Source organism: Archocentrus centrarchus, chromosome 8 (assembly GCF_007364275.1).
Source record: "Archocentrus centrarchus isolate MPI-CPG fArcCen1 chromosome 8, fArcCen1, whole genome shotgun sequence".
Classification (NCBI taxonomy): domain Eukaryota; kingdom Metazoa; phylum Chordata; class Actinopteri; order Cichliformes; family Cichlidae; genus Archocentrus; species Archocentrus centrarchus.
In genome coordinates, this window is record NC_044353.1 from 27,209,799 (window position 1) to 27,226,548 (window position 16,750).

At 41.6% G+C, this 16,750-nt stretch overlaps 1 long non-coding RNA gene across 1 annotated transcript; it reads left to right on the top strand.

Moving 5' to 3' along the window:
- Positions 1 to 3,850: 3,850 nt before the first annotated feature.
- Positions 3,851 to 15,004, top strand: LOC115785222 (uncharacterized). Its single transcript, XR_004020333.1, has 5 exons — positions 3,851 to 4,393; positions 13,608 to 13,783; positions 13,960 to 14,172; positions 14,276 to 14,348; positions 14,445 to 15,004. It is a non-coding gene; the product is annotated as an uncharacterized LOC115785222 (long non-coding RNA).
- The last annotated feature ends 1,746 nt before the right edge of the window (positions 15,005 to 16,750 follow it).

Below are 16,750 nucleotides of genomic sequence, written 5' to 3' on the forward strand. Positions count from 1 at the left end.
CACATCCTAGATCTGAATGAATTAAATATTCTCACTGAATACTTTGTTCTGTACAAAGTTGAATGTGCTGACAACAAAATCACACAAAAATCATCAATGGAAATCAAATTTATTAACCAATGGAGGCCTGGATTTGGAGTCACACACAAAATTAAAGTGGAAAAACACACTACAGGCTGATCCAACTTTGATGTAATGTCCTTAAAACAAGTCAAAATGAGGCTCAGTATTGTGTGTGGCCTCCACGTGCCTGTATGACCTTCCTACAACGCCTGGGCATGCTCCTGATGAGGTGGCGGATGGTCTCCTGAGGGATCTCCTCCCAGACCTGGACTAAAGCATTCGCCAACTCCTGGACAGTCTGTGGTGCAACATGACGTTGGTGGATGGAGCGAGACATGATGTCCCAGATGTGCTCAATCGGATTCAGATCTGGGGAACGGGCGGGCCACTTAAGTTAACAGTTAAGTTCAGGGGACAATGAAGTGTCCCCTTAACTGTAGCCTCTATGCTGGTTAAACATGTTTTAAAAAGCACTCAAACAAGTGAAATAATAGATTTTAAAAAAGCTAAATGATAAGTAAAAGCTTTGCAATTAAGCATTACTAAAGTAAGTGTAAAAAAAAGTATTAGCAAAAGGTATGCCCACACTGAATAAGAGTAAGACAGTGTCAAATGCTTCTAAGACATAGTTGCGGGCCGGTCTCAGCCAAAAATGTCAGGGCCGATTTTTTTGTCCCAGTCCAGCCCTGCATGATACTGTAGAAAACCTAAAAATGAATGTTGCTGCCAATCATTGACTCATGTCAGGACTTAATAAAATAATCAAATACTCCCTCAAAATGCATTTTATGGAAATTATTTTAGTTGTTTTTGTTATGTCGATGAAATCAAATCAATAGTACAATTTAAGAATACTGGCCTTTTGAAGGGTTAAAATGCAAAACAATGTATGTAATATTTGATATATTTATTACAGGCTGAAGTAGTTTAAATAGACTGGAAAAAGTGGAAAAAATATTTATAATATTTTTACAGCAGTTTTTGGGAAGGGGAGGTGTTTTTTGTTTTTTAAGGATCTCCATTAACATGTTTATTCTGTCCGTGTGCCTGTTCCAGTTCTGGGAGACGATTGGTGAGGAGCGCGGCATCGACCCCACCGGGACCTGCCACGGAGACGCGACCTGCTGCTGGAACGGATAAATGTGTACTTCAACGAGGCTACAGGTTAACTGCCTCCGACCTGCACAGGCTGATTACCGAATGTCTGGGTTAGGCGAGTAATTCAGAAGGTATAAATTGTATTTTTAAGATGCAAAGAACCATCAGTCACATTTTGTAAATGGCCCGTTCTCAGCTCGCTCCGATCGTCTGTTTGATTGTTTTTATGACAGGTGGTCTAATGAATTTGTTAAGTACTGTATGTCAGATTTACACATTTTTATCACTTACATGAATTAAAAATAGCTCACTTACAGAAGTCTGGGCATAATCGTAACATGCAACACTTTATATACGACAACACAGAAAAACACCACCAAACTTAGAATGTGTTCTTTGGAATTTTTGTTGCATGTTGAATTAAATATTTTATGATTAGAGTGCAAAATCACAACAGTCTATTTTAATGCTCTAATACCATAAAATACAGGAACCAATGACTAACGCACATATGCAACACTTTTTTCATATTTGACAACACAAGAAAAAAATAACAAAAGGATTTAAAAAAAATTTTTTTTTTTATTGATGCCAATTTTAAAACAGCTCAACTCAAGATTAAAAAGCACCAAATTAAAAGAACCCGTCTCCTTAAGATGTTTCGTACTGTAGGGTAAAGACTACGAAACAATCAATCCCAATCCCAACAATCAAATGATCCCCTATGAGCAAGTACTCGGCGACGGTGGGAGGGAACAACTCCCTTTTAACAGGAAGAAACCTCCAGCAGAACCAGGCTCAGGGAGGGGCAGTCATCTGCCACGACCGGTTGGGAATGTTGGGACTCAAAAAGGAGACAGGGTGATGTTTAAACCATAATTACTGTGAATGCAGCCAGGACTTTCAGCTATTACTTGGTGTTTCAAAATCTTTTACGGTTTAAGTACAGTGAGCGTTTAAGTTTAAGGAGGTTTTTCAGGCGTTTCAGAGTTTATAATGGTTGTGTATTGCGTTTGCTAGAGTGGGAGCCTGATTAGTAGAGTGGGAGACTTCAAAACTTTCAGGTGGAAAATTTATTTCTAAACTGCCGCTGTGTCCACACTCTTCACTCTATAGCCATGATTTTATGCTCAAAATGTAGAGCTGCTTCTCTACTTTCAAAAAATGTGTCTTTAGACCCTGTCAAATGTACACTTTTTAAACTGTAAGGCTTCAAACAGAGAGAGTACCTTCCAACTCCTTCATTAACCTCCATAGTAATTTCAGAGAGCTGATTTTCTCCAAAGCAGAAATGAGCACCTTTTTTAAACTGCTCCCACAGCCACACTTTTGAGCCCAGGAAAATATAAATTACACCACTGTTTAGAGCAGGTCCTTGTGGCACTCACAGTTCAAAAATGATTTTGATAGGAGCTACGGTTTTTGGCAGTTATTTGACAGGTGCGCCGAGTCAAATTTGGCCAGAGTGCATGCACCTCAGCAGGTAGGCAGTGCACCTGGCAGGTGTTTTCAATTGGCGCATTTACAAGCATTCAGCTTGGGAGAGCTCTCCAATATGTATGCTTGCAAACCTCAATGCTTGTGTGAGACTCCTGTTGGCTCAGTGGTAGAAACAGGGACCAGAAATGCAGAAGAAGCAGAGAGCACAGGTTCAAGTCCCACTTTACCCTAAACTTAACAGATTTTCCATTAAGTTTTGAACTTTAAATCTCTTCTCATTCAATGATATTAAACTCATTCTTTCCACAGTTTTCTGTACCTTCTTTCTCCTTCATGTTTAGGACAAAGTATTAGTGTGTGTGTTTATTTCTTCAAGCCCTTTTTGACCCTTTAAAACTTTGTATGTTAATACTTAAGCAAATTTCAGCTGAACAAGAAAGAAAGAAATCTTGTTGCTTTAATTTGCTGTGACTGTACTCACTCTAGTGGTAAACCAGAGAAGCAGCAGCTTTAATAACACAATGTCAGTATATCACGCTCAGGAAAAATGGGCAGAGGTCATCAGCTGCCATAGCCACTTCAGTCATGGTGGCCCATTTTACCCATTTCAATGTCTTTTATGGTTTTTCTTTAGCTGCTGTTAAAATTTCTTCAGGCTGTTTTTCTGCCCTTTAAGCAAATCGAGTTTAATTTAGCTACTTTCTTGACAATTTCAGCTGTTTTGCATTTAAAATTCATTTTCAACATTTGTCAGCTGCTTTAATTCTTTCAGCCAATCAGAATTCAGCTCTGAAGCATTTCCTGGCATTTCAGCTCCAATCATTCAGCAAATAAAGTTTTAGCTGTTTGAAGCCTTTCTTGGCATTTCAGCTGCAAACTTTCAGCATGCAGCATTCACAGTGCATTTTCTTCAGGAAATGCTTTTTCTAGTTTAATCATTGCTGCCCTTACGGCAGCACCTAAAGGGCTTAAGTAAAGCTTTTCCCACGGCTGAAAAGAATCTGGAAATTTTGGACTTCTTTGGGGAAGGACTAGGGAGGATACCGAGATCCAGTTTCAGGTTCCTCAGGAGAGCTGTAAGAGCCATTTCTTGTATTTTATTTTGATTTACATTTTTTCTCTTTGATTGTAGTTGAGTGTCTGTACACTAGGGGGCGGTACAAGGTGACAGGTTAAATAAGTCTGTGCATAATGACCATCAGGTGTGCTGTTAGCCGGGGAGGAAGCACACAGTTTTTGAGCGTCACCGCGGTTTTAGGTGGCGGGTGGCCAACAATTGGGCCTTTCTTTGGTTGCACACAATTTTGTGTCGAATCAGTAAGTGTTTATTTGTTATGGACACCACGGCGAAACAAAATGAGATGAGTTTCACTTATAGAGTTTGTGGATGGCACTCATTTTAAACCAACGGAGACGCGTCAAGCAAGCAATCGCGCCGGCATAGCAGCCCCTCGGTAGTGGCCTGTAAAGTTGTGGATCAAGTCACTACACTTTAAGTCAAAAACTCAGCCATCGGGCATTGGGCCAGCATAACAGTTTCTGCACAGGGCAGAAAGCATCCGTTATTGGGATTATGTACCAGGAGAGCTTCGAGTGGATTCGTCACTGGATTTAAGTTCTGTTTGGCGATTTGGATTGTTCGTGTACGGAACGAGGAGGAAAGCCGAAGGACGCGGCCGCATCACGTCACTTCTCCCGGCCGGAAAGCGGGGAGCTAACGGCACAGCGCTGCACCGCAGGACGCCGCTGAGAAGGACCGGTTACATCTTCAGGCGCCGAGCGTTTTTCAGAGGTATGTGTAGCGCTACCGGTATATGATGGCCATCATTTACTGTTGTGTGCACACACGTCAGGCGTAAATCCAATGCATTGGTCGCTGAATAAAACATTATAAACGATCGGATGTGATTATTGTGACTAACAGAGGAAATAAGACAATGAGTGAACTTGAAAACTTTTCTGGTGTCTGTGCGGTGGCAGGACAGCCATGTCAGAGACAGTGGACAATGGGAATAAAGATGAAATAAAATCTGATGTGAAGGTGAAAAGGGTTGGTAAAATGACTTATAAAGCACTGATGGAAAAATCAGAACGGTTACAAAATACCAGGAAAAATAAACTCAATAAGATTAGAGGTCTGAGAGAAGAAATTAAAGAGTATTTGAGTAATGGTAATATAACAAAGGTAAAATGTAATCTTGAAAAAATGGTTGATTTGTGTGGGGAAACAAAAGAGGTGCATGATTCTCTGGTGTCTTTAATGCCTATTGATGAAAAGGATAAACAGAACACGTGGTTTGCTGCAAAAATGCTTGTTGAAGAGGGTTTTGTTGTTGATGTAAAAAAGGAGTTGACAAATGTTAAGAATCCAGACTCTATTCACCCTGGTGGTAAAAAGGTTGACCTGGATGATGATATTGGGCCTGAAGACAGTGTATCCAATGCACTCAGTAGACACAGCCAGGGGAGTTCACTGACTGGTAAAAGCAATAAATGCAGCAGCAAAAGTGTCAGAACAACATCATCTGCTCGTATTACAGCTGAAGCAGAAAAAGCTGCACTTCTCGCTCGTGCAGCAGCTTTGAAGGAGAAGCATGCTCTGGAGGAACAGGAGGAGCAACTGAGGAGAAAAAGAGAGCAGGTCGAGCTGGAAGCTGAAATAGCTGCAACTACAGCCAAATTAACTGTTCTACAAGCTGCCTCAGAATGTGGCTCACAAGCATCAGCAAATGGGATGAATTCTTACCTGGAGAAGGCTGTCAGACACAACGTATATTCCTCAAAGCTTAATCCTGCTGCAAATGCATATAAACACGTAAGGAGGAATCCTATTCCACAAGATATGCATTTAAAATCACTGAAGGATCCAGGTCCGCAGGAAAAGTCGTTTAAAGACACTGGAGAGTAACAGGAATCTGCAACAATGCAAAGTCTAAAGTCATCGAAAGGGGAAAATCAAAGGCATCAAATCCAACAAACTAAGTCACAAATTTCCCTCACAACAGTGTTTAATGGGCAAGAGGCCCCAGAGTTCGAACATCCACATGCAGATTTTGTACCCACTCCGGACATGTGCATAATAATGGAGAGACAGAATGAAATTACAAATGTCCTAGTCAAACAACGCCTCATGTCTTTACCATCAAGAGAGATTCCAATATTTGATGGTGATCCTCTTCATTATAGAACATTTATAAGAGCATTCGAACATAATGTTGAATCAAAGGCAAACGGAGAGGATTGTTTATATTTTTTGGAACAATTTACAAGAGGACAGCCTAGGGAGCTGGTTCAAAGCTGTCAGCATATGGCACCAGATAGAGGCTACAGCATGGCAAAGGAGCTTCTGCAGGAGCATTTTGGAAATGACTATAAGATCTCTGCAACATATATAGAGAAAGCCCTTGCATGGCCCTCTATAAAGTCAGAAGACGTGAATGCACTACGGTCATACTCTTTGTTCCTTCGTGGTTGTTGCAATGTAATGCAAGAGCTTCAGTATATGCAAGAGCTCAACATGCCCACTAACATAAGAATGGTTATGACAAAACTCCCATATAAGTTGAGAGAGAGGTGGCGTATCGTAGCTCATGACATTTTGGAAAGGTCTAGCCATAGAGCACAATTTCATGATCTGGTATCCTTTGTTGAAAGACAAGTGAAGATCCTCTCTGACCCACTTTTCGGCGACATCAAGGACACTTTGTGTAGTCCGGTAGAAAGGAGTGCTAGCCGGTCTAAGCCTCTATTGAAACCCATAAAGAATAAATGCAACAGCTTTGCAACCAATGTGGCTATGCCACAGTCAAAGGGGAAGTTTACATTCAGAGGCAGCATGCATGTTTTGCTCACAGGATCATCCTTTGGAAGAGTGTTCCCAGTTTGCACGCAAGAAGCATAGTGATAAGATCCTCTTTTTGAGGGAGAAGGGTGTTTGTTTTGGCTGTCTGTGCAGTGGACACAAAAGCAAGGAGTGCAACAGGCGATTAGTGTGGGGTAATATGGACAAAGTGGCCGAATACAGAATGGTGGTTCACTTATTCGGTGCCGTCTCATCTCCAGGTTGCGCCAGTTATGCCCTCAGGAAGACTGCAAAGGACAATTCCATTTGCTTCTCTGCAGATGTGGTGGAGACAGTTTATTGGAACTTCTATGTAGATGATTGCCTGAAGAGCCTATCTACAGTGGAAGAGGCAGTGGTCATGAGTCAAGCTCTCACTGACCTTTGCCAACGAGGGGGTTTTACTCTGACCAAGTGGACCAGCAACAGTCGAGCTGTGTTGCAGACTATTGCTGAGAAAGACCGGGCTAAGGATTTGAGTGAACCGGAACTTGATCGAGATGAACTCCCAGTTGAACGGGCCCTCGGGCTACAATGGTGTGTGGAGAAAGATATGTTCAAGTTTAAGATGATGTTGAAGGACCAGCCTTATACTAGGCGAGGAATGTTGTCGGTAATTAGCTCAGTCTATGATCCTTTGGGATTCCTGGCCCCAGTGATACTATCTGCTAAGTTTATGTTACAGGAGCTTTGTAGGAGACATCATGGGTGGGATAAGGAGATACCAGAGGATATTCGACGTCGGTGGGGGAGGTGGTTGCAGGATTTGGAAGGTATGGCATTATTCCAGGTGAGGAGATGTATTAAGCTCAAAGACTTTGGATGCCCAATGCAATCACAACTGCATCATTTTTCAGATGCTAGCCAGGACAGATATGGTACTGTGACTTACATCAGGATAAAAAATAGCCAGGGCAAAATCCAAGTCTCTTTTCTGCTTGGTAAGGCCAGAGTCACCCCCCTAAAGCTAGTAACCATTCCTCGTTTAGAGTTGACAGCTGCAGTGCTCGCAGTTCGTGTAGATCAGATGTTGAGAGCGGAGCTGCAGTTTCCTTTAGATGAATCTGTATTTTGGACAGATAGTACGTCTGTATTGAGGTACATACAGAATGAAGATAAACGTTTCCACACATTTGTCGCAAACAGAGTATCCACCATTAGAGACGCAACTAAAATCTCTCAGTGGAGACATGTCAATACTAAGGACAACCCAGCTGATGATGCTTCCAGGGGGTTGAAAGCAAGTGATTTGCTGAATGGGGGAAGATGGATTGAAGGCCCCAAATTTCTCTTCAAGCCAGAAGAAGATTGGCCAGCAAATACATCATTGTTGGCTATACCTAGCGATGATCCTGAAGTGAGGAAAAATGTCACTGTGAATGCAACAATTATTGAAAGCCACCCAAATGCTATGGATCGGCTTATATCTTACTTCTCAGATTGGAGGAAACTCAAGGTGGCAGTTGGGTGGTTCCTCCGTCTGAGGGGTATTCTTCTGGGCCTGGAACAAAGAAGGAAGGAGTTACAGGACGCACGTTGTTCAGTTAACCATGTTCGGTTAGAGATGGAAAGATTTAAAGAAGCAGTACGAGGTCAAACCTTATTACCAGAGGAACTTCTGAAAGCAGAAATTTCCATCATTCGCTACAGCCAACGACAAAGATTCGAGGAAGAGATGGCAGCATTGTCTGCTGGGAAAGCTGTGGCAAGAGGCAGTATCATTTACAAACTAGACCCATTTCTGGAAGATGGACTATTGAGGGTTGGTGGTCGTTTGAATAGGGCGGCGTTGCCGGAGGAAATAAAACACCCTCTTCTCCTGTCAAATGATCAGCATATCTCTACCCTCATATTAAGGGCCATTCATCAACAGACAGGTCACAGTGGGAGGAGTCAAATGTTGTCTACATTGCGCAGAAAGTTTTGGATTACTAATGCCAACTCAGCTGTGAGAAAGCTTATTTCCCAGTGTTGCATTTGTCGACGTTACAACAGCAGGATAGGAGAACAGAAAATGGCAGATTTGCCGAAAGAAAGAGTTCTACCTGATCTCCCACCATTTACGAACGTCGGAGTTGATTATTTCGGACCCATCGAAGTGAAAAGAGGACGAAGTCATTGCAAACGCTACGGTGTCATCTTCACATGCCTGGCAAGTAGAGCCGTGCACTTAGAAGTGGCATCATCATTGGATACTGATGCATGTATTAATGCCTTACGAAGATTTGTTAGCCGAAGAGGCCAAGTTTCCAGTATGCGTTCAGATAATGGCACAAACTTTGTGGGGGCAGAGAGAGAGCTTAGGGAGGCTCTAAACGCTTTGAATCAGGACAAAATACGAAGAGCTTTGCTAGGAGAGGGCATTGAATGGCATTTTAATCCACCTGCTGCATCACATCATGGCGGAGTATGGGAGCGTGTTATACGCATGGTGAGGAAAGTTCTTTCTTCTGTTCTTCGTCTACAAACTTTAGATGATGACGGACTCCATACGGCGCTATGTGAAGCCGAGGCCATATTAAACGATCGTCCAATCACTAAACTCTCTGACGACCCCAATGATTTAGAACCACTCACACCAAACCATCTTCTTCTGATGAAAGGCAAACCAGTTATGGCCCCCGGACTGTTTAACAAGGAGGATCTTTATTCAAGACGGCGGTGGAGACAGGTTCAGTACATTGCTGATCTTTTCTGGAAAAGACTGACTCAGGAGTATTTGCCACTACTCCAAGAGCGGCAAAAATGGAACCAGAAACAGAGAAGTTTTATTCCTGGAGATATTGTAATGGTGGTGGATACTACAGCTCCTCGAGGTACCTGGCCGTTGGGCAGAGTCTTGAAAACATTCCCTGATAAACGAGGATTCGTCCGTTCTGTGCAGCTCCAGATAAAGACAAATATACTAGAAAGACCAGTGACGAAGCTTTGTCTGTTGCAGGAAGCCACAAATGATTAAGGTTGTGGTACTTCAATATGATGTTGGCTGGTTCATGTTCAGATGTAATTGATGTAATGTATGATGTAAATCATGTATGATGTGTATTAATGGCTCTATGAAACGTTTGGAATGTAATTGTTATGCCAGGTCATTAACAATTAGGGGCCGGTGTGTAAGAGCCATTTCTTGTATTTTGTTTTGATTTACATTTTTTCTCTTTGATTGTAGTTGAGTGTCTGTACACTAGGGGGCGGTACAAGGTGACAGGTTAAATAAGTCTGTGCATAATGACCATCAGGTGTGCTGTTAGCCGGGGAGGAAGCACACAGTTTTTGAGCGTCACCGCGGTTTTAGGTGGCGGGTGGCCAACAATTGGGCCTTTCTTTGGTTGCACACAATTTTGTGTCGAATCAGTAAGTGTTTATTTGTTATGGACACCACGGCGAAATAAAAATGAGATGAGCTTCACTTATAGAGTTTGTGGATGGCACTCATTTTAAACCAACGGAGACGCGTCAAGCAAGCAATCGCGCCGGCATAGCAGCCCCTCGGTAGTGGCCTGTAAAGTTGTGGATCAAGTCACTAGAAGAGCTTCATCAAAAGATAAATCGTAGGCCATAGCAGCCTCCAACACCTTGTCTGGGATCCAAACTCCTTGATGAGTCTTTTAGATAAGGATTTGGTGAATTGGTGCATGGAGTCCTCCAGATTTCCGGCATACTCTATGTTGCTGATTTGTTGGTTCACCAAATCTTGGAGACGGTCCAAGACCATTTTTGTTTCCTTGCTAGACCGAAGATGTTGCTTCCTGGATTTTGTGATGATCCTGATTAACAGAAAGGAAGTGAGGTTTTTGGATATTTTCTCGACATTAAATGATGACACAGACACTTGTGACAGACCCTGCTCATACTTTTCAGAGGGTGACGGCTGACTGATGCGACCTTTTGAAGCCCCAGGAAGAGAGGCCTGTTTGCTTTCTTCCAGACACATGCTCTCGGACCTCAATTGTGCTGCAGAGCGTCTGGACCTAGCAGAGCTTTTTTCCGGCGATAAGTTGATCCCAGGCTGTGATGTAGGAACTGAGTTACTGGATGTAGCAGGGCTTTCTTCCAGAGACATGCTCTCGGACCTCAATCGTACTGCAGCGCGTCTGGACCTAGCAGAGCTTTTTTCCGTCAATAAGTTGACCCTAGGCTGTGATGTAGGAACTGAGTTACTGGATGTAGCAGGGCTTTCTTCCAGAGACATGCTCTCAGACCTCAATCGTACTGCAGCGCGTCTGGACCTAGCAGAGCTTTTTTCCGTCAATAAGTTGAACCTAGGCTGTGATGTAGGAACTGAGTTACTGGATGTAGCAGGGCTTTCTTCCAGAGACATGCTCTCAGACCTCAATCGTACTGCAGAGCGTCTGGACCTAGCAGAGCTTTTTTCCGGCGATAAGTTGATCCCAGGCTGTGATGTAGGAACTGAGTTATTGGATGTAGCAGGGCTTTCTTCCAGAAAGATGCTCTGCTCTGCTGTACTCAAAGCAGATGCTGGCTTTGAAGGGCAGGATGCTGCAGATCTTACATCTTCTGAGCTTTCTCCCCTGACCGTCTGGCTTTGAATCAGAGGCAGAACAAGTCTCAGGAATTTGGCAAAGATCTGAATGATTTCAGACATCAGATCAGCCAGAAGTGCTTTAACATCTGAGTCCCAAGCACCATTTTTTATCATGTCCCACTGTACTTCAGAGAGCTTCTCAAAGCAGCCTTTAACAGCTGATTAAAAAGTCCTCTGCTGTGACCATGGTTGACAGACCCTGCTCAGACTTTTCAGAGGGTGACGGCTGACTGATGCGACCTTTTGAAGCCCCAGGAAGAAAGGCCTGTTTAAGCCTAGAAAATATTGGCATAAATCTGCTGTTGTTCCCTGGTTGGAGCCAATCGGTCTTAGTATAGTCTATCTTGTCAAATTCTGGAAATTCCCATAATATGAACCTAGGCGGTGATTTACGAAATAGGCGACAGAATCTAGCACAGCAGTTGTCTGGTTGAACAGGTCTCTGGATCATGGCAGGGCGCAACTGATTGTATTTAGCATTCACTTCTTTCAGAAGTGCTTAGTATAGTCTATCTTGTCAAATTCTGGAAATTCCCATAATATGAACCTAGGCGGTGATTTACGAAATAGGCGACAGAATCTAGCACAGCAGTTGTCTGGTTGAACAGGTCTCTGGATCATGGCAGGGCGCAACTGATTGTATTTAGCATTCACTTCTTTCAGAAGTGCTCTAACCTCTGCGTCAAAATTACAGTTGTCTATCCCTTCCAACTGTTCTTTAGAGAGCTTCGCAAAGCGGGCTGAAAAAACCGAATGAAAGTTCTCTGCTGTGATCACGGTTGGATTTTCAGCTTTGTTTTCTTCCATTGTTGATATTCTCAAGTTTGTTCTCCTCCGTTTGAATCTTGTTTTTGTGAATGGCTGAGTGTCAGACATCGAATTTAAACCTTCTTTTTCGTGACGTCATCCGCGACCACTTCAAAGACATTAGAACGTGCAAAGGAATTTCGTCCGCTTTTATGTCTGAAACTTCACAAAAAATGCGCGCGCAGAAGCGCGACTCGAAGGAATCCACAAGTGAACGCGCATGAATGAAAATCACTAACGTACTAGTTAGTGCCCAGCAACACTTATAATAACCGCAAAGAAAAAAAGCGCAAAGCTCGTGAGTCGCGGGTTGCGGTTTTTTGGGCTTGTTTTTGAACATGGAGTTGCTTATTTGGGCTTGACTCCCTGAATATCTCTCGGCAACCCTTAATAAAGCAAAAGCGAGTGGCAGGTAGTTTGTCCCTTCCAAGCCCCCGTTTTCTATGGAGAGAAAATTGACTCAAAATATCCGTGTGTCTGTAATGCAGGATTTGTGCGTGACTCAAATATCTGTGTGTCTGTAATGCAGGATTTGTGCGTGACTCAAATATCTGTGTGTCTGTAATGCAGGATTTGTGCGTGACTTGCTGGATTTGTAATTTTTTGTAATACACGAATCACCTGATACACACGTACAAAACTAAAGTTACACACGAATCACCTGATACACACGCACAAAACGGCGGTTACGAGTGCACAAAGTTTTTGAGACACATTTCACGCTTCCGGTGAGCTCCCAGATTCGTGCGTAACTTGGTGCGTTTAATGCTGGTACAAAGCTGGGTCATCTGAGTTTTGTTCTGGGTCTAGTGTTTTTTCCACTGAACTTATTTCACTCTATACTTGTGCCGAAGTGGCAAAGACGATTTTCTGTGGAAGATGGGATACCTCAGCAGCCTTTAGTTATATTACATACACCTACATCTACTTTTTAATATCCTAAGACTGTTTATATATGCATTTGTGAGGTGTACAAATGTAATTACTTGGTTAATAGAAACGACAACTAGGTGGTGCAATGCTTCTCTGGCTCGGAAAACAGCCAGTCAAACTCTGAGAGGCACGAAGGAAGAGTAGGAGACCATTATGGCGGGGGGGGGGATCACCGTGGTCTACCCTCAGAAGTAAGTTAAAGTTAAAACCTGCACACTTTGCTATCCGATTATAATGAGTATTTTTAGATTATTTCAGATTGCGTTTTATATGTCAAGTAGTTTGATACAGTTCTCCATGCATTTCTCTGTTAGCTAGAACTCATCTTTATGTGAGCTAAGCTACTTTAGCTGCTGGTAGCTAAGACAGTACAGCTTAAGACAGTACATTCCAGATCTATGAAAGTGATCTCTAAATTTATCTCCAGGCTCGGATATTTTTATGATGTCGACCAGCATGTAGGCTTGGAGAACCCCCTAAGCCACTTGCTGGTCATCTTGTTTTACCAACAAGTTTGTGAAAGGCTACCAGCATTAGCAGTGTTGAGATTAATACATTTAATGGAATGTTTTAGATTTTTTTTTCTTGTTTTTTTTATTTACAGTACATTAGTACAAGTACATTACAGTACAAGTACATTCATTGTACCAAATCACTGATCGGAAGCTACTCTGATATTAACATCCCATACTTAATTTGGCTGTGAACATCTTGAACTGTGCAGTTCATGAAGTTAAACATGTAATTCTGTCAGTGAAGTGTGAAACTTACAAATTCTCATTTTAAAACATCATACCATTTTACTTTATGATCCCTAAACTACTTGCAAGTCAAGTGTTGTTCAGTCTAAAAAGAGGTATTTATTTGTTCTCTCAACAGCAAATTGTGGGAAATGTGGCTCAGGCCTTAGTGTCTGCTCTGTCGAGGGAACTTGGTGGCAATTTAAACACCTCTGCTGCAACATCAGGTTCATCTGTTAGCCAAAGCAACATAGGAAACACTTCCCGCCCTTATACCTCAACTTCAACTACAAGAGTTAACCAAGCTTTAAAAAGGTAAGGGTTTTTTCTTTTGTTTTCATTCAAAAACTGGAAACTAAGTAGGTTGGAGTTAAGTGTGCATTTGATATTGTTTTGTTTTCAAGGCTATGTTGGTATTTGGTCATTGTATTGAATCTGCCTTTACTAGATGTTTTGACTCAAACCAATATTCTTCCCTGTCTTTTTCCAAGGCAATTTCCAAACCTTTTTAATAAGCCAGAGGCCAAGAAAGGAAAAGCAAGGATCAGCATCCCCAGCTGTCCAAAAAAAACCTCAAACCTTCCCATATATGTTCTACCAGGCCCCACCAATTTGACCCTAGAGCTTCAGAGGAGCTTTTCTTAGCCCATGCTGGATTAGGAAAAAGATTGTTGACTGTCTCAGAAGAGAGCAAACATGAGGAGGTTATAAATTACAATGATTATTATATACTCATAATACTTCATGTATGATTTATTTTGCATTGGTGTACTCATACTATACACTACTATATACTATATGTAACAGATTGTCAGACAGATGGAGAAGTTTATAAAGCTCAAACCACTGAATGGAAGATGGATGTTCTACAAAGCATGAGGTAAAAATGATTAATCTTTACAAGTCAGTGTTCTTGTTTATTTTGACTGGAAAATGCAGACGTTATACCATTACATTTTTATTTTTTTGATCACAGGTGGAGGCGGTCAGAGAAATCTGGTTGAGATACCCATGGATGCAGAGGGTTATAGTGGCCAGCAACTTCGATCTGCTTCAAATAATGGAAAGATAGTTCTTTTCTTGGTGCCGCTCCAGGAGGAAATGGACACAGACCCACTACCCTTTGATGCTGCAGAGTTTTCCAGAATGCCTCAGGTGCCCTGTGTGGCATGCAACACAACCATGCCACTACAAATGCTGGCACTGCATGCTGGAGTTTGCAAACCAATGGCAAAAGTAAGTTTTTTAATGCCATCTATTTGTAATTCAACATGTCTACTGTAAATTTCTTGGTTTGGGGTTTAGTTGATATCTGTTTGCCTATGTGTGTTGCAATACCTACAGTAATCTTTCAAATTTAAACAGGATCATTGTAAACCTATAGAGGTTCATGAGGATGAGGATAGTGAATTTGACGTATTGGTTGAACAAGAAGCAACAATGGAAGATTTGGGTGAAAGAGAGGTATTTCTAGGATTCTGTTCATCAGAGTTTTGTCAAAGGTTGGCTAGCCTCTACAGGAGGAGACCAAAGTGTAAAAGGAAAATTTTTGTTTGAAATATTGTCTAAAAAGCTAAAATGGACTTGTAGCCAGATACCTTTTCAATTGTAATTACTAAGAGATGTGTCATTTATATATTAATCTAGAAGGCAATGTGTTTGAATGAATAGGGCATGTAATGGTAAATGGTAAATGGACTAGTTCTTATATAGCGCTTTTCTACTCAGTATGAGCACTCAAAGCGCTTATACAACCTGTTTACATTCACCCATGCACTCCCATTCATACAAGCACTTCCATTTTTATGAAGCTAAGTGCTTTTTTAATTAACTAACATTCACTCACATTCATACTCCGACAGAACGGTCGGAGAGCAACTTGGGGTTAAGTATCTTGCCCAAGGATACATTGGCATGTAGCCCGGAGTAGCCAGGATTCGAACCGCTGACCTTCCGATCAGTAGGTGACCTGCTCTACCTACTGAGCTACAGCCACCCCACAATGTAATGTTCAAGTGCTTTGAGTGTTCAGACACAACTGCAAAGGAACTTTATAATTACAGTTTATTTACATTGTTTATCCCTTACGAAATATTTCAAAAGGTACTCTGTCTAAGATTGTGTCATAGCTGTAGTCACTACTGCTGAAACCACACTTTTGCCTTCAGAAGTGAGGGAGTATTGGAGGTAGACCCAGATCTGGCTGGGCCGTCTTCTGCAATTCCGGGACCTTGTTTGCCTGCAGAAATTGAAAGTACTGAAGGTAATATACCATAGTAGACATGTCATCATTTTGGAAATATGTTTTTTTATTAAAGACATGATTGTTGTGTACAAATGCTGTAACAAGAATCATTTTATGTTACTCATCAATTTGCCAGCATGGAAAATAGTTAAAGAGCCACACATGGCGGTTGAGATGTTTCTTTTTCTGCCATTGCCACTGTTGCATGCCTCTGCTGAAGAGGTCAGATCGAGAAACACAGATGGAAAATGTGTTCGTTTCATTAACTTGATGAGTGATCCAATCCAAGATGTCCTCTGTACTGGAATTATAAACAGAAGATAAAAAAATAACATAAGACACCAGCATGTACTTCCTGAACATGTTATTTACTTAGTTATTTCTTGTTAAGCATTAAGCATTTGAATAAAAACACAAATTAGATATGGTTTTACTGTCTGTATAATTTCATAGGTGTTATTATTCTGGGTCTTTGTAAGTATGTGGCATGGCACAGCAATTGCCATAACTGCTATCCTGGTGAGATTCTAAGGGGTGAGAACAGGCCTCAAATAAGTCAACATAAGAGCAAAATGTGTCACAAACATACCATGTTTTTGGATTAATACATTTCTCTGTGATCACACTCCAATACATGACAAAGCTTTTCAACAGCAAAAAGACAAACGATACCGCTGTATCTCTTTGAAGTGTATATTATCCTGATAACATAATTTGCCATCATAACCACTTAATGTACAATATTACCTTTGAAATGTCCTGATTTGACCAACTGCTCCTGATCCACTTGACTCGTGACAGTCATTATCTGAAGGTCTGCACACAAAAGAAATAGGCTGTTCAAAATATCTTGACATAAACACTCGCATACATATAACATTTTGCAAGGCAATTTCCTCATATGTAATTTGTCAAATGAATGAGGTATACATTTAAAAGGCTACAGTCAGTGAAATCATTAATATTACCTTAATCCACATGGACTTCAATTATGTCAACGTGAAATGCATTGTTGCACACAGGACACTGATGTCTAA